Source organism: Sphaerodactylus townsendi, linkage group LG05 (genome assembly GCF_021028975.2).
Source record: "Sphaerodactylus townsendi isolate TG3544 linkage group LG05, MPM_Stown_v2.3, whole genome shotgun sequence".
Lineage (NCBI taxonomy): Eukaryota > Metazoa > Chordata > Lepidosauria > Squamata > Sphaerodactylidae > Sphaerodactylus > Sphaerodactylus townsendi.
The window spans coordinates 19,129,118-19,151,013 of NC_059429.1; the positions used below are offsets into that span (position 1 = coordinate 19,129,118).

Here is a 21,896-nt window from a genome sequence, read left to right on the forward strand (position 1 = left end):
GGCTTTCTCCTAAAAATAAAAAACCAGCACAAAGTAGCCTCATCAATATTGATATCAACAATATCAATATTACTGGGATGTTGTGTGGTTTCCGGGCTGTATGGCCGTGTTCTAGTAGCATTTTCTCCTGACGTTTCGCCTGCATCTGTGGCTGGCATCTTCAGAGGACCTGATGGTAGTAAAGCAAGTGGAGTATATATACCTGTGGGATGTCCAGGGTGGGAGAAAGAACCATTTGCCTGTTAACAATAGTAAAGGGTGCAATTAGCAAGTTTGATTTGCATGCGTTGGGTGGGATCCACCCATTTAATGGACTAATCATGAAGAGAGCATAATCAATTAGTGAGGGCATCTGCATTTTAGTAGCCTGGCCTTTGGATCCCTTTGATTGCTTACCGCCTAGAGACATCCTTTGTCTGGATGGTGTTCATTAGTTACTGTCTTGATTCTAGTGTTCTTCAGTACTGGCAGCCAAATTCATTTTCATGGTTTCTTCCTTTCTGTTGAAATTGTCCACATGCTTGTGGATTTCAATGGCTTCTCTGTGTAGTCTAACACAGTGGTCGTCAGAGTGGTCCAGAATTTCTGTGTTTTCAAATAATATTCTGTGCCCAGCTATTGCTGATGTTTCCAGCTGAATTAGTCTGCAGTGCCTTTCATGTTCTTTGATTTGTGTCTGGGCGCTGCATTTGGTGGTCTACATAGGGACATAGGTCCACAGCTTCATGGTACACAGTAGACTCCTGCAGAAGTTAGAGGATCCCTCTTATCCTTTGCTGAACTTAGCATTTGTTGAATTTTCTTAGTGGGTCTGTAGATTGTTTGGAGGTTATGTTTCTTCATCAGTTTCCCTATATGATCAGTGACTCCCTTGATGTATGGTAAGAACACTTTCCCTCCGGGTGGCTGTTTATCTTCTTTCCTGTGGTTTGTTCTTGGTCTTCCAGCTCTTCTGATGTCTGTAGTGGAGTAGCCATTAGCCTGTGGAGCCCAGTTTAGGTGATTCAGTTCATCTTGAAGGAGGTGGGGTTCACAGATTCTTTTTGCACAATCTACCAAAGGTTTTATTGTGCTCCTTTTCTGTCCTGGGTGATGACTGGAGTTTTTATATAGATATCTATCAGTGTATGTGAGTTTTCTGTATACTGTGTGGCCCAACTGTTAGTTCAGTTTGCAGATGACTAAGACATCTAGAAATGGTAGTTTCCCCTCGCTTTCTTTTTCCATAGTAAATTGGATGTTCGGGTGGATATTGTTAATATGGTCCTGGTCTGGGATCGATAATAATATTGATATTAAGGGTAATATCTTGCCTTCTGAGTGGGGGCAGACAGCCACGAGCAAGATCGTGGCTGCGTGGCAGACTGTGGGTCTCTTCCTCCCATTTAAACAGAAACTGCAAAGGGGCCACAGGGCTAGGAGCACCTCAGAAAGCGCTCCATGCATATTGGGTAAGGTGACCAGATGGTCACCTTTGTGAGCTGGGACGGGGAGGCGGCTGCAGCAGCGCATGGGCTTCTGGGGCTCGCCATTTGCCACCCTGTCACAGGGCGGCAAACGGCGAGCCCCAGATTGCGGCTGCGAGCACGGGCTTCTGGGGCTCGCCGTTTGCGCAGAAGCGCTCGCCGTTTGCGCAGAAGCGCATGGGCTTCTGGGGCTTGCCGTTTGCCGCCCTGTCACAGAGCGGCAAACAGCAAGCCCCAGAAGGCCATGCGCTCCTGCGGCCGGGCGCACGGGAGGCTGCCACACTGCCTTGCGCCCCCAAGGCAGTGCAGCAGCCTCCCCACGATCGGGACAATTTGTAGAACCCGCGGGAAGCTGGACAAATTGTCCAAAGGCAGGCCGGTCCCACCAAAAGCGGGACGGCTGGTCAGCCTAATATTGGGCCTACATATTTTTTTTAAATTCTGGTGACCTCTGGTGGTCCTTGTGAGGGCAAAAAGGCAGGATGTAAATGTTGTGAAATAAACACACCCACATATATTAAAACAACTAAATGAAAGTAACAAAACATTGCAAAATCAGACAATTGAACAAAATACATAGATAGGAAGGCAAAGGTCAAGTCTTTGCTGGTTGACAGAAGGCAATGATAAAGGGGGACAGACTGATTACCCTGAGAGGGAAATTGTATAGTTTGAGTGCCATGACTAAGAAGACCCACATCATCTCAGATGGGTAGTATCTGAAGCAATCCTCTGAAGAAGACCATAGTAGTCAGTTAGGTTCATATGAAAGTAGGCAGTCCTTAAGGTATGCTGGTTCTAAGTTGAGTAGAGCTTTGAAGGTCGATACCAGCACTTTGAATTGAACCTGGAAGCTCATGTAGATGGTTCCAGGCTGGAGTGGTATGATCCCTATGACCCAGGCTAGACAGCCTACTTGCTGCAACATTCTCTGGGAATGTTTAGATCATGGCAGTTGATCATTATAGTGTTATAACACTATACTGATCGAATAATTCACAGGTTATTGTTTTTAAGCCTTCTGTAAAGGATTCAATGGTGTTGATGGTGAAGTAACCTTGAGTGCATTCCACAGCCCGGGCGATGGGCCAGATGCATCGGCGGAGACTTTATCTTTGCGCGGGAGATGAAGTCTCCGTTCCCATGGGAATCAGGAAGGGGGGATGGGGTGAATGGTATTATAACCTGTGCTTCTGGCGGGAAGTGTCATTCCTGCCACTGCGTGTACTTGAGCTTTCTAAGATGTCTTAATAAATGGACTTTCACTACCAAAGCCTTTTATTTCTGCGTCTATGGAATTCCTTACATTGTGGCAGGAAACTTAATTCATCTATATTCCTGTGCAGTGGACCTCTTGTCTTGCGATGGAGAGGTTGAATCTTACTGCGGAAGGTGCGGTAGCCCCCAAAGAGGGCTCCGACCTTTCCCTTCTGGATCTGGAGGAACCAGCAGGAGAACGAGGAGGAGCCTAAGAACTACAGAGTGGCTCTTTCCCGTATCGTATCCAGCCATGTTTAGTCTGCCTTTACTCCGTTGGAGCGAGGGACTGATGTGAAGCGGCGACCATGGGGACTTCCATTGAGTCGATTTGAAGGCTAATCTATGGATCGAGCGCCTGTGGATCCGGATTTCTACCCCGTTCTGCGTGTGGATTACAAACCTCAGATGCAACCTGTCATGGAGGAGGCGGGCCTGACCACCTTTCATGCGGCAACCCAGGAATCCATTGAGAGCGATTCCTGGACTTGCGTATTTTGGTGATGCTCCCAAAAGAACCACCGTGGCACAGCACTGGGGCCCGTCCAAAGGACACGGGACTCAACCTGGAATTGGGAGGGGTATCCGTGCAGCTTCCCAATGGGACCCCCATCCCGGGCGGCGACCGCGCACCTGAAGGGTGCCTCGGGGAGCCACCCACGGTCAACTCTACGGCGGCTACTGGGGGTGTCTCCGAGGGCACCAGCTTCCTGATAGCCGAAGAGTCTGAAGAAAGCCTGCATTCCCAGCCGGACCCGGTTTCCTCTCCCATCGAAGAAGACTGGGATGAGGAAGTAGAGCGGCCGAGATGCCCAAAGCGGCATGGAACCGTGAGAGCGCCAGCTATGGGAGGAGAGCGGGCACAGTTGCAGCAAGAAGCGCGAAAACCCCTGCAGAGGGACCGGGAACAACAGCGCATAGAAGTCCAGCTTTCGAGTTGGACCCGTTGCCAAAGACCCAGCTCCAGCGACAATATGCCCCAGAATCTGTCAGTCCATGATAAGGATCCTGGAACAGTCCAGACTGGATTTACAGCGGCAACGCTTGGCGTTCAGAGCTCTGCGCACGCCAAAGTGAAACTCACTGAAGCCCTTAAAGCGGGGGCCCGAACTGCTTAAATTAGAGGCGAGAAAAAGCTGCTTTGCATGCGCACCAAGATGCATTGGCTGCGCCAAGGAGAGGGAGCTGGCTGCTTTGGAGAGGGGAACTAAGGAGGCGAAAAGCAGACCAGAGGGGCGCAAGTTGGAACCTATGCTGTTACTGATCATGCCGGTGCCAGGGGCCGCGTACCTGGGTCCCTGCCACCCCAAATGCCAGCGGCACCGCCCAGCGCCCGATTCCAGCCCCTGTACAGCAACCCCGCCTGCCCAACCTGCTCAGCCAAGCGCACCCACCTCCCCAGCAGGCGCCAAGAGCCGTCCGAACGGGGCTACTTTCGGCCCCCGATACCAGCCCGTTTTGATGGGACCGCTTCCAAACTTCCCTACTTCATCTTGCAGCTCAATGCCCGCCCGGAAGACTATGATGATCTTCTACCCGGTCTGAGCGAAAAAATCACGGGACATCGGCTCCCAGTCCTAGATAGAGGCGGCAAGCCGACTGGTTAAATTGACTGTTTGGATTTGCAGGATGGGGACTCTGCGCACGAGTGCCCGCCATTCACTCCAAGCTTTGAGAGCTGGCGCTTTCCAAGATCAAGCGCCGAGAAATGAAGCTATCGCACCATCAAAACCATCCAGCAAGGCAACCGCCCGTTTGCAGAATTTGTCCGTGAATTTGCGTGCGGCGGCTGCTTTCGAACTTTCCTCCTGAGTGGCCTGAGCGCATGAGGATCGCGAATACTTCTCGGCATGCTGTGGATAGCAAAGCTACGATGAAACTGTGTTTTTAATTCGGGTTCCACCATTACCATTGCAGATTGGATCCAGTTGGGGTCTCCAGGTAGGCGTCTACCGTTTGGAATAAACTCGTCCAAGAGGCGGACGCATGCCCGAAAACCATCTACTGTGCCCACCAAGTCAAAGAGCCCAGCGGCTCCCTGCGAAACCACCTCTGAGCGCCGTCGCCGACTTGGGTTGTGTCTTTATTGCGCGGAGGAGCCAGGTCATCCTAGCCGCCAACTGTCCCCGAAGCAAAAAACCAACCGCTCCAGCTCCGTGCTCCGTCTGCCAAACCACCCGCGCAGGTCAGGGCCGCCTCCCGCTGAAGCAATGCGTCTAAAGCGGTGACCGAAGCTGGCCAGAGGAGGGGAAGCAGCTGTCTGTCTTTCTTCCAGCCCCCGCATGGACATGGTGGCCCGACTCCTGGCCCAGCGGTGAGTGAAGGCGAAGCAGAAAACCCCCATTACTGTTCAAGCATTTCTGGCCAACCCCGCTAAACACACTTTCGCATTATAGCCTGCGGCCCTTGTGGATTCCGGCTGCTCCACTGCTTAATGCGACTGGGTGGCAGCTTGTGAAGGAGCTAGGTCTGGACCGAATTCCCCTGGCTAAGCCCATACCATTCCACCCAAATGGATGGCAGCCCCTCGGAAGCAGAAGGACCGGCCCAATTCAAAACACAGCCGGTTCTCCTCCGTTAGCGCCCGACCATTGGGAGAAAAAATTAGTTTCATTTTAAGCCAGTGGCTAAACACTCCATAGTGTTGGGCATGCCTTGGTTGTTGTTACATGAACCAAAATTCATTTGGAAAGAAAGGATCCTAGAATTCACTGACCACTCCCTGCGGTGAACACATGAATTGGGAAGAAAATCCAGCGTCTCCTGACTCTCCCCTCTGGCTTCCTCAGTGATTGCTCCCGAGTCTATTGACATCCCACCTGCATATCAGGATCCTAGCCAGAGTTTTTCAAGGAGTGGGAATGCGATCAATTGCCACCCACAGAGACACTGACTGTAAAATTGTCCTTGTACAACCAGAGCAACTTTGCCCAAGGGTAGAATCTACCGCGCCAAGCGAGTCCCAATGAGGAGAAAGACGGTGCTTTCTTAGACAAGAACCTTGCTTTCAGCGGTTTCATCTGTGAGGCTACCAATACACACACGCTGCTCCGTTTTGTTTGTCAAAGAAAGATGGGTCTTCTGGCTTTGCACAGATTACTCCGAGGAGTCTCAATCACGGTCTCCCTGTCGAAAATAAATATCCTTTGCGTCCTTTGATCAAGGACCTTTTAGATGCACTTTCGGCAAAGGGCAGCATTTTTACTAAATTAGACTTGAGAGAAGCTTACTACAGAGTCAGAATTGCTGAAGGATATGAACACCTGACTGCGTTTAAAAAAATACCAAAGTTTGGACCCAGTTTGAATATTTAATAATGCCAAATTCGGGTTAGAAATTAGGGCCCCCGGAGCTTTCATGGCCCTTATCAACGAAGTTCTCCATGATTTACTGTACAAAGGGAGTTGTTGTATATTTAGATGGCGTTTTAATTTACTTTCGCAAACTATAAGAAGAGCATGAAATGTTGGTCCGAGGAGGTATTGAAGCGGCGGCGACATAACTCTAACTCTTTGCCAAACTCTCCAAATGCTGTTTTCATCAGGACCTCCATTGACTATTTGGGTTACCGGATCTCGCCCGAGGGAGCTTAAAAAATGGATCCTGCTAAAATTGATGCAGTCCTCAATGGCCTGCCCCCACCAACCGCAAAGAACTCCAGTCGTTTTCTTGGTTTTGCTAATTTCTATCATTGATTTTATACCCCAATTAAGCTGAACTGACTCTCCCTCTCACAGACCTCTTACGCACTAGAGGGTAAAAGATTCACTGTCCATGAAGCCCGGGGCCCCTTCTCTGGTCTGAGGAATGTCAAAACGGCCTTTCAACTATTGAGAGGAAATCTGCGTTTACCACCGAACCTATCCTAAAGCACCCCGACCCAGATCTCCCGTTTGTGTGGTTCCACGTGGGCGCCTTCGGACCAAAGCACTCGGGGGGCAGCCCTGTTGCAGAAAAATAAAGATGGTAGACTGGTTCCGTGTGCTTATTTGTCTAAAAAAATTCTCTGGTGCGAACTCCAACTGGACTGTGGGAGACAAGGGAGACTGCGGCCATCAAAGCAGCTTACTCTCCACTTAGCAGCCACTGGCTGGAGGGGCTCAAAGCACCCACTTTTCAAGTTGAATTCGGATCATAAAAAACCTGGCAGCTCTTTCCACCCCCCTCAAGATGTCCATGAAACAACCCGTTTGGGCGATTTCTTTTCGTTTCTCTTTTACAGTCCATTTTTTTCCCCTGGGAAAACCAACAAACTGGCTGGCAGCAGCTCATGGCGCCTACCGAGGAGGGTGGAGCTGCCTTGCGGAGGACATTCCGCGCCCTGTTCTTTCCCCCCCGCCCAGTTGGGGTTGGCTGTCACCCGATCTCAAACGTCCGCCTCCCCTCCACCCCGTTCCCAGGCTCGTCTCTCCTTTCCTGCGGGGAATTGGAGTGAGGCCCGGGGCTGCATGAAGACTAGCGGCTGAAGGGGACCCCCAATTGCGTTTGGAGAATGGAGTTTGGCGAAGGGGGGAATGTTGGTACGTGCCTCCCCCCCTCCGCAAGCAAGTTCTTGAAGCTTGCCACGATGCCCGTTGGACATTTTGGCTTTTTGGCTGGACATTTTGACATTTTGGCTGGACATTTTGGCTTTTTGAAAACTCTGCACTTAGCCCGCCGGCAGTTCTGGTGGCGCACAATGCGCAAAGACATTGAGGCTTATATTAGAGGCTGCTCGGTTTGTGCAGAAGCCAAAACCATCCCGGGAAAGCCCCATGGACTGTTGAAACCTCTCCCGGTAGCTTCCCGCCCTTGGGAAGTCATCTCCATGGATTTCATTACAGATTTGCCCGAAAGTCATGGCAACACGGTTTTATGGGTGGTGGTAGACTTATTCTCTAAGCAAGCCCATTTTATTCCATGTGCTTCCATCCCCTCTGCTCCTAAGTTGGCACGGCTGTTTATTCAACATGTTTACCGTCTCCATTCCGCCCCCATTAAGGTGGTCTCCGACCGCGGCCCCCAATTCATCTCAAAGTTCTGGAAGCGTTTTTTGGGGTTGTTGAGAGCCATGCCCGGCCGTCGCCGCCCTACCACGTTCAAAGTAGTTGGCGAGGCGGAAGAGCGAACAGAACCCTAGAGCAGTATTTCACGTTGTTACACCAACTACCACCAAGACAATTGAGTGCGCAGAGCTTATTCCGTTTAGCGGGAGTACGCCTACAACAATCGCGGTTCATAGTAGTACAAAGAAATACCCCCTTTGAAATTGTGTCTGAGTAAAACTCCTTCCCGCCCGTTACCACAACTACCGCAGCAGCGTTGGACCCCAGAATTTCCAACAATGGATTTCATCCCCTAGCCGAGGGGTGGAAAGTCGGTCCAGACCATGCCTATACAGCAAGCAAGGACTCCCAAAACTGCAAGCGGATAAACACCGCTCGGGTTTCCCTCTGCGTGTGGGCTGCTGGGTGGATTTATCTACAAAAAAAATCATCTCAGAGGCGTGCATAAATTTTTCCAAACTTGGCAAGAGATTTGTGGGACCTTTTTCAGATTACTAAAGTGATTAATGATGTCACTGCCCGCTTAGATTTGCCTAACTCTCTTAGTAACATCCATCCTGTCTTCCATTCCAGCTTGCTCAAGGAGGCTCCCGCTTCCGATGCCACCAGCGCGACCAGACCATGGAGAGAGCCCCCCCTCGTTACTATTATTGATAATACAAGCACTTTCACGAAATTGGCGCTATCCTGGACTCTACAGCTTTAATCGCATAACCCGCTTGCAATATTTGAGTTTCTTAGGTGGGATATTCCTCTGGGTATAATCAATGGGTTTATTCCGAAAACATTGAAGCCCCCCACCCTTATTTCTGCTTTCCACCGCGCCTTTCCGCATAAACCTGGGGGGAAGGGGTCAGCCTTCTTCTAAGGGAGGCAGAGTGTAAAGGATTCAATGGTGTTGAATGCAGTGGGTAGAAGTAACCTTGGAGTGCATTCCACAGCCCGGAGCTGATGGAGCCAGATGCATCGGCGGAGACTTTGGCATCTTTTCTTGTAGGGAGATGAAGTCTCCGTTCCCATGGGAATCAGGAAGGGGGGATGGGGTGAATGGTATTATAACCTGTGCTTCTGGCGGGAAGTGTCATTCCTGCCACTGCGTGTACTTGAGCTTTCTAAGATGTCTTAATAAATGGACTTTCACTACCAAAGCCTTTTATTTCTGCGTCTATGGAATTCCTTACACCTTCCAGTATATGTGGAGGTAAGAAATGCAGAGGCCACAAAAACAGCACTTATGTAGGCGGGACATGCAAAAATAATACTTTCCTATTCACACCAGAGCCAAAAACCCTTTAACTGCAATGTTTCTAAAAAGATCATAGCAAACTAAGTCTGGGAAAGAATGAAGCAGGGGAAACCACAAAAACTGGACAAATGACGGATATCATGTATATTTCCCCCCCAAACAGTGTTGTGGTTAGGAAGCTAAGCTGGAGCCAAACATCCATGTTAGCTGGAGGGAATCCAAAGATACTTCCCCCACAGTGACACGCAGAGATCCAGACATTTCTGGACACAGAGACAGACCCCCATAGTTCTGATCATTAGAACATATTTCATTGGGAGGGGCGGTTTGAATGGAACAGCAAAAAATGATCCTGTGAAAATGTCAACAAAGAAAACTAAATCTCCATGTGGTTGCTATGGAGATGCTTTTTAAAGGGAAGGGATGGCGTCATGGGCGATCTCGGTAGTTGGTTTTAGTCCGTATCACGAATGCGTTTGCAAACCTCTTGGCCTTGAATGGAGGCTGAAGGGTAACTGTGCCCTATCCGGTTTGTTTAGACAACCTTTGTCTCTGGGATAGCAACCCTTCAATTTGCTTGGACTTCCAGAGCGAAGATGGAGTGAATCAGAGAGAGTTAAAAGGACATCGGCAGCCGCAGGCTAGACTCTGAATGTAGAGTCCCTTCTCCTTCACCTGGCAGTGTCTAAATGCAACGGTGCTCCTGATTTATCAAAGTGTGACTCTGGAGGAGAAATGGCTGCCACACAGCAGCAAACACTGCTTGACACTGAGCGCTGAGGGGAATATTAAATAACAATACCAAGGTGATCCAGCAAGGGAGCTTGACTTGCATGTACATGAAGAGTTTAATGATTGACTATACTTATCATCTGCCTTTCTCACAGAGAGTCAAGGCGGATTACCCAGTATAAATCAGTGCATGGGTAAGAGGAGATCTCTCATAAGCAGTGCACTAGGCCTACGATTAATTAAATCTGAAACAAGCTTATTAGACACGATACAAAAGTGGATACCATGCAGCAAAATGGTTTTACAGCAGCAGAAAACGATGCAAAGAAATCAGAAAACAAAACCACAGCAACGTTTAAACATTTATCTGCAAGATCCAAACAGACTGGAAGCTCTAGGCCATAGATGTCAAAATCGTGGCCCTCCAAATGCAATGGACTTCAGTTCCCATCATCCCTTGCCAGCATGATGCTGGCAGGGGATGATGGGAACTGTAGTCCATAACATCTGGAGGGCCACGAGTTTGACACCTGTGCTCTAGGCTGTGTCCTGGGCCCTAAGTCCCCCCCTTACAGACCACCAGCAAGCCCCAACTAATGAGACTAACAGCAATAAATTATTTTAAAATCACAGTATATAACAGGATCAAAAGATGCACCAATCAAAACAACACCACAGTGAAACGGAGGCGTTTTCCCCATGGCCAGTATATCCTGTGTTAAGGAAGTGAATCATCCCGGTTTGGCCATGACTTCCGCATGGCTTCTGGGTCTCACTCGGACCCGCCCCGCGAGATTTGCCTTATCCCACGGCTTTCAAAACACGATAAAATTGGCGGCTCTTTTGAAAAAGCCCGCGTCAATCTGCTCCCATGCAAATACCGCAAGAGACAAGCAGGTATATTTTTTCCGGCTTTGCCACCTGCTCTCCCCGCTTCTTAGCTGCAGCCAATCAGAACATTGGAAAAACAGAATCTACATAAACTATGTAAACATACCAGTGGTGGGATCCAAAACTTTTAGTAACAGGTTCCCATGGTGGTGGGATTCAAACCGTGGCGTAGTGCCAATGGGGCTGGGCGGGGCACGACGGGGGTGTGGCCCGGGAATTCCGGGGGCAGGGCATTCCTGGGCGGGGCTGTGGCAAGGACGCAGCCGCTGCGCCGGTCCTTGGGCGGGAAACGAATGCACGCAGGCGCAGGCTGCCACGCACGCCGGTGCACCTCCTGCTAGACTGCTTCCAGTTCTGCACGCTACTGCTGAGAGGAGGGGTGTAACTAAGGCAAAAATCACGTGGCAAAATCACCAATTAGTAACCCGCTCTCTGCACACACAAATAATTAGTAACCTACTCTCGGGAACCTGTGAGAACTTGCTGGATCCCACCTCTGAAACATACGTAAACTATGTAAATGACGTAAACGTAAACATTCAAGTGGAAAATGAAAATAAACCAGGGGTTCATGCATAATTCACTTCAGTTCGTCTTCCCAGCCTGAACGGGCTGATGGGCAGCCGTGCGAAGGGAGAAACCAGGATAAAAACACCCTGGGATATATGATCCCAGGTCTATCCCAGGAAATTTTGTCCATGGGGAAAATGCCATAGTAAGATAAATTATTTTTAAAATGCTAAACCAGTATAGTCAAACTCTTCAAAGTCTTCGCCATTCAGGTAGAGAGGAAGGAATCTGGTGTGCCTTAGGCAGGAGAGTCAATGCGCTCCAGAGATCAGAGAGAGAGAGAATCAGCTCAAGAATCAAAGAGAAATCTTGAACTCTCTCTCAACCTCAATCTGGAACAGAATGGGCTGGCCAGGAAACAGTACTGGAATTTATACTCTTTGCCCAGGCCATTTTTTTTAAGTATTCAAGGAATAAAAACATTCTGTGATTGGCCAAACAATAGTTCTGCGTCTATGCTGAAACCCTATTGGCCACTGGCTGTGTTTTGCCCCTTCCCGCTCCTTTCTGCAAACGGTACTAACTCTGCAAGGAACTCGGCTTCCTGAAAAAGTGAATGGCAGCCATTGGCTAACAGAGAATTTCCAGAAAGCTCTCCCATTTGAGAATGCCTCCCTGTTGCCCTGGAAACCACTTATAGGGCATGAAGAGGTCAGGGGATAATCCATCTATGGCCTTCAGCAATGCAAAATGCGGGCTGCTTTAACCAGCCCTCCAGAGCCCACCAGTAAGCCCACCAGAGACCCAGCCAAGGAAAGGGGTTTTTGTGGGGGGAGGGGAGGTTTGAAAGAGAGTCTCAAACTAAAAAAAATATCCAGCTTTTAAAAAGGGTTTTCTGAGGGCTATAAGAGACAGGCACTTTAAAGTTTAAATAGCCGAAACCCAATAACCCGAGTACTTGACTAGGTTATCGGTGGGGAGGGGGTTTACCATTTGACTTGGCTTTTTTCTCCCACATTTCGGTATTTAAGAAGAAGAAGAAGAAGAGTTTAGATTTATATCCCCCCTTTCTCTCCTGCAGGAGACTCAAAGGGGCTTACAATCTCCTTGCCCTTCCCCCCTCACAACAAACACCCTGTGAGGTAAGTGGGGCTGAGAGAGCTACGAAGAACTGTGACTAGCCCAAGGTCACCCAGCTGGCGTGTGTGGGAGTGTACAGGCTAATCTGAATTCCCCAGATAAGCCTCCATAGCTCAGGTGGCAGAGCTGGGAATCAAACCCGGTTCCTCCAGATTAGATACACGAGCTCTTAACCTCCTACGCCACTGCTGCTCCTGAAAAGCCCCCAGAAAAGCCATAATCCTCACTCTCCCTTTCTCTAGCCTGACTTAATCTTCCCTCCTTTAGTCAGAAGTTCATCCTATCTTTGCCTCAAGATCCGAGCAGATTCAATCAATTTCCTCTCTTCCCGTGCCAAACAAATACATCCCTGTGATTTGTAAAGGGTTCTCAATGATTGCTCCCTTGACCTGTTTCTGACCAAGATCTCCATCACTCTATAAATAGCTACTAAGGATAGTTCTGAACAGACACCACGGTGACAGAGAAGTATTCTTTGCTGCTGTCAGCTCTTTCGGATAGGCTTTAAAATGAACTCTAGCCTCAGTTCATGTTTGTTCTCAGAGATCCTCTTGGGTTGGAAAATTCCTGAAGATTTGAGAGATGGAGGCTGGGGAAGGGAGGAAAATCAGCAAAGTGTATAATCCCCTACAGGCCATCATCCAAAACAGCAGTTCTCCAGGAGAACTGATCTCTATAGGCTGAAAATCAATTGGAATTCAGGGAGAGTTTAGCAACCTTGGGTCACCCCCTGTTGCTTTGTAAGAGGCTGCAGCGTTTGGGACTCTTTAGTTTGGAGAGGAGACGGCTGAGGGGGGATATGATTGAAGTCTATAAAATTATGCATGGGGTAGAAAATGTTGACAGAGAGAAATTTTTCTCTCTTACTCACAATACTAGAACCAGGGGGCATTCATTGAAAATGCTGGGGGGAAGAATTAGGACTAATAAAAGGAAACACTTCTTCACGCAACATGTGATTGGTGTTTGGAATATGCTGCCACAGGAGGTGGTGATGGCCACTAACCTGGATGGCTTTAAAAAGGGCTTGGACAGATTTATGGAGGAGAAGTCGATCTATGGCTACCAATCTTGATCCTCCTTGATCTCAGATTGTAAATGCCTTAGCAGACCAGGTGCTCGGGAGCAGCAGCAGCAGAAGGCCATTGCTTTCACATCCTGCATGTGAGCTCCCAAAGGCACCTGGTGGGCCACTGCGAGTAGCAGAGTGCTGGACTAGATAGACTCTGGTCTGATCCAGCAGGCTAGTTCTTATGGTTCACACCAGTGATGGGATTCAAATAATTTAACAACCGGTTCCGGTGGTGGGATTCAAATAATTTAACAACTGGTTGTTTACAAGCACCATTTTAACAGCCGGTTCTGCCGAAGTGGTGCAAACTGGCTGAATCCCACCACTGGTTCATACCCTCAGACAGGGATGGAGGGAGAGAAAACTGCACCTGGGGCACGACCTGTGCGCACGCCCTGCCCCGATCCGCCCATGCCCCTCATGCCCCATCCTTGGGAGGGGGACCTGAGGGACGTTTTCTGCCCCCAACATGACACCAATGGCATGCACCCGAGGCACGGTCCCCCCTGCCCTGTTGCAGCTCTGCCACTGCCCTCAGAATATCAAGGTGGTAGACTGGTGCTGTTCAGTGGGAGGGGTTGCGGCTCACTTAGGCCCCTTCCGCACATGCAGAATAATGCACTTTCAATCCACTTCCAGTGCACTTTGCAGCTGGATTTTACTGAGCAGAATAGCAAAATCCACTTGCAAACAATTGTGAAAGTGGATTGAAAGTGCATTATTCTGCACGTGTGGAAGGGGCCATAGTATTGGTTACGCATCCTTGCACTTTACAACCTTTTCTAGCTCCTTCCTGGCTGCCCCTCCCACTCTCAATCTTCTCTTGATTTCTCAGTTGCTTTCTCAAGCACAGAGTATATATTTTTTAATTTTCCTTGTAGAAAATAAAGACATTTATGCTTTTAAATTCCATAAATATGCTGAACGGTACAATTTAAGATGCCATCTAGGTTATAAATGCTGTGTTGTGTGTTGTTAAAAGCTGTAAAATAAGCTTAGGCTCGATTGGAAAGTAAGTATTGCATATATTTCAGTTTCCCCCTCATTTCCTTTTCCCCCATAACTCCAAAATTTCGGGAGGCTTTGCACATCTACTTATTATGTGTTTATGATTGTGAGCTGTCTTATGGATTTGTGGGTTGAGAAGGCAGGATAATTTCTTTTAAAATATAGGGGAGATTGGTAGAGAAATTAGAAATGTGTTGTGCATAAAAATGTATTGGTTTCTTATGTTTTTGCTGACATTTAGGGTGTACCTGAAATGGCAGTGTTTTACCCATTTTCTCATACTTTAGAAGAAGAGTTTGGATTTCTATCCCCCTTTATCTCCTGTAAGGAGACTCGAAGGGGTTTACAATCTCCTTTCCCTTCCCCCCTCACAACAAACACCCTGTGAGGTAGGTGGGGCTGAGAGAGCGCTAAAGAACTGTGACTTGCTCAAGGTCACCCAACTGGCATGTGTTGGCGTGCACAAGCTAATCTGGTTCACCAGATAATCCTCCACAGCTCAAGGGGCAGAGCGGGGAATCAAACCCAGTTCTCCAGATTACACTACACCTTCTCTTAAAAACTACATCATGCTTGCTTAGACACTACTACTAATTGTGTTTAATGTCGCGTATAAATGTATGAGAACTGTTTCTGGATTTTCTATTCAGCTGGGAAACTATGCAGAATAGAACCGATGACAGCTATCCTAATCAGGTCTATTCAAAATCCGATCTGTGCTTTTCAATGAAAATGTTCTTTGGACTACAGCTGTAGTTGCCACCTTCAGGTGAGTCCTGGAGATCTCCTGGAATTACAACTGATCACCAGACTACAGAGATTAGTTGCCTTGGAGAAAATGGCTGCTTTTGGAGGGTATACTGTATGGAATTATACCCTACCAAGCTCCCTCCTCAAACTCCAATCTTAAATCCCCAGGCATTTCCCAACCCACCAGGGGAAGGACAGAATACAAGCATAATCAATCAATCAACCCAGTGGTCCCTTCTGCACATACAGAATAAAGCACTTTCAATCCACTTTCACAATTGTTTGCAAGTGGATTTTGCTATTCCGCACAGCTTCAAAGTACATTGAAAGTGGATTGAAAATGCATTATTATGCATGCGCAGAAGGGGCCAGCATCAGTAATCCTACATGGCACTTTTAGACAGGGAAGGGATTGACTTTCCGTGACTAAAAGGCACCAACAAAAGAGTCACTTCTCTATTGCCCCATAGGAATGTCATGGATAGCTTTACAGGACCGTTCCTGAGATGGAAGCAGGGAACATGGTGTACTGGGTAATTTATTTATTTTATTTATTGGATGATATTTAGACCCTGCTTCATACTAGCATCTCTAGGTAGCTCACAAAGGTTTAAAATAACAAAAAACTGCAATAAAAACACAATGAATAAAATGTAACAATTAAAACAGCAATCAAAATGACATCAAAATGACCCCAGCCCCCACACACCCTCCCCATCCCGGGCCAGCAGCTGTAGAGGGGGTTTCCAGGGTGGCTTACCAAATGCCTGTGTGAAGAGGAAAGTCTTCGCCATGCACCTAAACTCATAAAGGATGGAGCAACGCAAAAGGGTCCATTATTGGCCTGCCTCTCCCTGACTTCGCAGCAGGGCTGTTCTCCTTGTCCCTCCATCACCAGGGCTGATCTCACCCCTCATCAGACTTCATCCATGCCAAGAAAATTAGATGCTTGCTCACGGCTGACTTTTGTCTACCTTAACCCAACCCTCCTTTTAAACTCTAAATACAGGTTTGCAGCCCTCTAATCACTAGGTTTCCATCCAGATCTTTTGTTTTCCGCAGCTAAGGCTGGGGAGGTTCAGCGCTTCCCAGGTTGGAGAGAGCAAAGCTTTTTGTATAAATTACAAGAGAACAAAGCTCTGGGTACAAATTATAATATTGCACACTATGCTTTTCGACAGACTGCCCCCTCATCTCTTCTTAGTTTAGACCTGTCATTCTTCATAGTCCCCACCCACTCCTCATTCCACCCCTTTGCCTTTCCTCCCACTTTTGGTTCAGTTTTCTATCATCTGGTATCAGGGCCAGATTAAGCTAGTGTTATAAAGGGGTCAGGGTGGTTTGATTCCTCACTCCTCCACCTGAGTGGCAGAGGCTTATCTGGTGAACCAGATTTGTCTCCCCACACCTACAGTCCTGCTGGGTGTCCTTGGGCTAGTCACAATTCTTTGGAACTCTCTCAGCCCCACCTACCTCACAAGGTGACTATGGTGGTGAGAGGAAGGGAAAGGAGCTTGTAAGCCACCTTGAGTCTCCTTACAGGAGAGAAAGGTGGGATATAAATCTTCTTCTTCTTCTTCTTCTTCTTCTTCTTCTAAGTGGAAAAAATGCACACACATATTAAAACATAAATTATTTACTTGCATAGTAAAGTATTCCAATTTTTTCATTTGCTAAGCAATCAGATAATTTGATAAACATCGAATGCTTCAGTAATGCTACGACTTACATGCAGGTGTCAATTTCAAATGTCAAAAGTCAGGCAGCTGCAATTCAAAAGTTACATTTTCTGGATTTAGCATAAACAAATTTGTTGATGATACCCGAAATGTCTATTTCACGCAGAAATTCGTGTTCAGGGGCACAACATTTACATGCAGCATTCCCAGCATATAAATGACACCGTCACCAGATCTTGAGGATAGGGTGAGATGCCAATTTCATCAAGCAGCTTGCAAACATGTAATGCAGGGCTTTCAAAAATGCAGAGCCCATAGCATATGCCACTTTCCCCGCTAGGTTAATCTGGTACTATTCAGTGTTTGTTTTCCTTCCAGTCAATTGATCAGAAAAATTCCTGTGCTCCAGTCAAGCAAAATATGATTTCCATGATGGTTTGAATCCAGCAAGTTTCTGACTGTGAGAATTGATCTGCCGGCAGCTCGTCATAACATGAATGAAATCCCTTTCATAATTCCTTAGAATGCCATTCCTTAGAATTGCCTGCTGCCATGTTGGCATTCTTTGGACTCTCCACAATTCAACAGATGAAAACAGAAGCATCTTTGCAATTTGATAGTACAGTTATCCCTTCCACATTGCTGGGGTTAGGGGCCCCTTGGATCTGGAAATCCGCATAAAATGTTTTGGCCCTCCATTTGTATCAGACAATAAGTCTGATTTTTTTCTTTTATTGGGTATATTTATGGTGTTAATAGTATTTAATAAGCTGTCCGGGCCCTGCGGGATCTTAATGAGTTCCACAGGGCCTGTAAGACTGAGCTGTTCTGCCGGGCCTTTGGGGAGACTAGCCGCTGATGGGCCCTCCCTCCTTATAATATCAAATGGATCCTGCCGCCCCTTCCCTCTGGTTTTTAAGGGAATTGATAGTAGGTGCCATCTTTTATGTTGATCTTAATAATGCTGCATTTTAATGGGGTGGGGTTTATTTTATTAGAGCCTATATTAATTGATATTTAACGGATTTTAGTCTGATATATGTGCTCTATTTATATGTTGTTCACCGCCCTGAGCCCTCCAGGGGAGGGCGGTATATAAACCTAACCAATCAATCAATCAATCAATCAATCAATCAATCAATGAATCAATCAATAAATAAATAAAAGATATGTTGATATTATACAACACTATACATATATGTTATGCATTTCTGAGTTTCTAATCTTTTTCTGCGTCGTCCTCTGGCCTTCGCGTGTCATCTGCGGCTTCGGCAAAACTCCCCCCAAATTCCCATTTAATTTCTTATGCCAACCCGTGATATATCAACACCGTGATGGGAAAAGTCATGATGTGGAAGGGATAACTGTACCCCATTTACACAGTAAAGGCCTGTCCTACCAGGAGGGGTGATGCAGGTTGCATTTGGAGATTGTTACAGATTTTTTAAAGAATATATAAATTTGAATGCACAACGGTCCAGAGTTAGGGTTACTTACATCTACTCTTTTAGATTCACTTGTAACAGCGGCCTTGCTTTTCACATGCTCACAGAATATCAGTCTTCTATTTGGTTAACCCACAAAGGGAATACAATTAAAACGAAAGACACATCATTGGACACTTTGAATATAGCGCCTGAAAAATCAGTGTATGAAATAATAAAGCACCGGTTGTTAGATACAGAACAGCAGGAATTGGTGGGTTCCCCACTGAGTTTGGGGATCCTTCCAAGCTTAGGGTCTCTAGCCCTATACTTCTATCATTTAACTGTTCTGTAGCACTGAAGATCTTTTATGTTAGTTTAACCCCTATGCAGAGGTGGGATCCAGCAGGTTCTCACAGCTTCCCGAGAGTAGGTTACTAATTATTTGTGTGTGCCGAGAGGGGGTTACTAATTGGTGATTTTGCCACGTGATTTTTGCCTTCGTTACGCCCCTCCTCTCAGCAGTAGCGCGCAGAACTTGAAGCAGTCTAGCAGGAGGTGCACCGGCGTGCGTGGCAGCCTGCGCCTGCGTGCATTCGTTTCCCGCCCAAGGACCAGCGCAGCGGCTGCATCCTTGCCACAGCCCTGCCCAGCAATGCCCCGCCCCCCGGAATGCCCGGCCATGCCCCCGGAATGCCCCACCCAGCCCCATTGGCACTACGCCACAGTTTGAATCCCACCACCATGGGAACCTGTTACTAAAATTTTTGGATCCCACCACTGCCCCTATGTTCAGAATGGGTTGACCCAGAAAGGGGTGGAGACTCAAAGCAGCAGAAGGCTGCAAAAACTCATAAAGTTGGAGGAAGCAAGGCTTCCAGGCTGGGACCTTGACTGAATTCTTTATAAGCTCTTAACCCCTTGTTTAAGGTAACTGCAAAGTTGTTGGGAACTAGTGGGAAGGGAGTTGTTTATATTTGCTGTATTGTAAACGTTAGAATTTATTGTTTCAGGGCTTTCTGTGTATGTGGTTGATGGGAGTTCTTTTGGGGACCTTCATCATCTTGAATCCCGTGCGCCAAGCCTCTGAAGTCTTCATAAGCCAACCACCAGCAGGAAGAATTGGACTTGGCATTATCAATAGACTGGACTTGGAAATTGAAACTTGAACAGAACCTTGAACTGTTATATTAACTATTAATGTTTAATAAGGGTCACGTGTTAAGGAAAAGTAAACCATGTTGTTTTAAAATTAGTTGTTGCAAACTCCTTCCAAGTTCTGCCCCACAGAACCCACAAGCAGAGGTTACATTAGCTAAATGGGCAGCCCAGTTCAGATCTCCAGGTGGCCAGGGACAGCAACACACCATGACCTTCAGAGGGCTTTCCGGCATGGAAAGGCAGAAAAGACTGCAGCCAGACTGCAACCAGCCACAAACCCTGGGTGGAAGTTGACTAATGTTGGCTCTACCCCCAGGAGTGCCCCCCCCCCACACACACCAATATGTGATTGGGACACCAGCACAGTTTCACAACGGCCTGGAATTCTGGCTTTCACCTCTGCAAAGCTGAGGGGCAGCCAACCACTGGTGTTTTGGCCTTCTCCACTGGTGCAGGTGCCCTTACACCAGTGGAGAGGGCAAACACCGTGGTGTTCTGCTTTGCTGCTCCTTGGGGACATTCGTCCCACCCCCATCTGGATTAGGCTGTTAATACTCTTCCTTCAGCCACATTATATGGGAGATTTCAAAAAATTCATAATTCAGCTAGGCTGTGTCCCTGCAGGCACAAGAGCACAGAATCGATTCCACAACTCCACGGAATCTGCTGCCAAGTCCATGCTGCATGCTATGAGGCTTTGTCAACTAAGCTCTTAACCTTTGATATGTGATCATTTTAAATATCATGTATGGATTCTATGAGTTCTATTTTTATATTCCTTTTTATTATATGCCAATGAAGGCTTTGTTATTGTACTGTATTGAGTTAGGGTTGCCAACTTGCAGGTGGAGATCTCTTGGGATTACAACTGACCTCCAAGTGATATAGATCAGTTCCTGTGAAGAAAATAGCTGCTTTAGACAGTAGACTTTATACCCTGCTCAGCTCCTTTCTAAACTCCACCTTTCTGTGCTCCACCCCCATATCCCCAGAAATTTCCTAACCCAGAGTTGGTAACACTTTCTAGAACAGTGGTTCTCAACCTTCCTAATGCCGCGACCCTTTTATACAGTTCCTCATGTTGTGGTGACCCCCAACCCTAACATTTATCCATTTTACAGAGGGAAAACACTGATGCAGAGAGTCTTAGGCGACCCCTGTGAAAGGGTCATTTGACCCCCTAAGGAATCGTGACCCACAGGTTGAGAACCACTGTTCTAGAATGTACTTCTAGAAGGCCCTTTTTGCACAGCAAATTTAAAGCAGGTTGCAGGTGGGATACATGAACCCATCCTCACCCCGGGCAGTTCATATGCCTGGCTGTCCCATAGAGAGCAAGCGCATCGGCCGGGGCATGCACCTTTGCACGGAGGAACAATCAAATTCAAGCCTGAACTGTCCCTAGAAGCTAAGTGACTAAACTGGGGCTGTCTTACTTTGGTCGCATAATGTGAAGACAAGAGTCACTGGAAAAGACAATGATTCTCAGAAAGTTTGAAGGAGGCAGGAAAAGAGGAAGACCCAACATGAAATGGATGGACTCTATAAAAGGAAGCCACAGTTCTCCATTTGTAAGACCTGAACAAGGCAGTTAAGCAACAGGACGTTTTGGAGGACACAGATTTAAAAGGCTACCATGTCAGAAGCGACTCGAGGGCACTTAACGCACACACAACATGTCTATTTTATATCCCTACTGAGACCAAATGCCATATTTGCATAGAAATCCCAGCTCAACAGCTTACCCTTTTCGAGACTTGATTCTCTCTGAAGTATAGTAATGCTTCAGAATCTCACAGGATGACCAGGAAGATGCTCCTATTACTTCTTTCGGGGATAATTGTCCTTCAGCCCCTAAAGAAAACTAGACAATTATTATAGAATTGAATCGCATCATCTGTGACATAGAGGGTTCGTTCAGCAAGAAGTTGCCTTATTTTAAGTCAGATTCTTTGTCTGTCAAGGTCAGTCTTGCTCACTGTGGCTGGCAGTGGCTCTTCACGGTCTCAGGTATGGGGTTTTTACACCAGCTACTACCTGATTCTTGAAGGGCAACAGGTAGATTTAGAATACATAATCCTGTCAAGTAAAGTAACAAGCAGAAATGTGGATTGTACGGCACATTAAATTAGAATAGTTATCTCTCAAAAGACCAGCCGTTTTACCTCAGAAGTTCATAAATATAAGGAGAACTGTATTGTCGAAGGCTTTCACGGCCGGAATCACTTGGGTGCTGTGTGGTTTCCGGGCTGTATGGCCGTGTTCTAGCAGCATTCTCTCCTGACGTTTCGCCTGCATCTGTGGCTGGCATCTTCAGAGGATCTCTGAAGATGCCAGCCACAGATCCTCTGAAGATGCTCTGAAGATGCCAGCCACAGATGCAGGCAAAACGTCAGGAGAGAATGCTGCTAGAACACGGCCATACAGCCCGGAAACCACACAGCACCCAAATAAGGAGAACTTACTATAACTGAGAAACAGACTATATACATAAACAAAGTATCATATATACAGA

At 47.3% G+C, this 21,896-nt stretch overlaps 1 long non-coding RNA gene across 2 annotated transcripts in view; it reads right to left on the reverse strand.

Annotated features, from left to right (window-relative positions):
* Positions 1 to 21,220, reverse strand: part of LOC125433781 — a 24,381-nt gene extending 3,161 nt beyond the window's left edge. The window contains exon 1 of one of the 2 annotated variants that reach the window (XR_007244668.1): positions 21,127 to 21,220. This is a non-coding gene — a long non-coding RNA (uncharacterized LOC125433781). Of the gene's footprint in view, positions 1 to 15,877; positions 15,998 to 21,126 lie in introns of those variants that run through there. The other variant, XR_007244667.1, reaches the window with a different exon arrangement.
* Between the last annotated feature and the right edge of the window lie 676 nt (positions 21,221 to 21,896).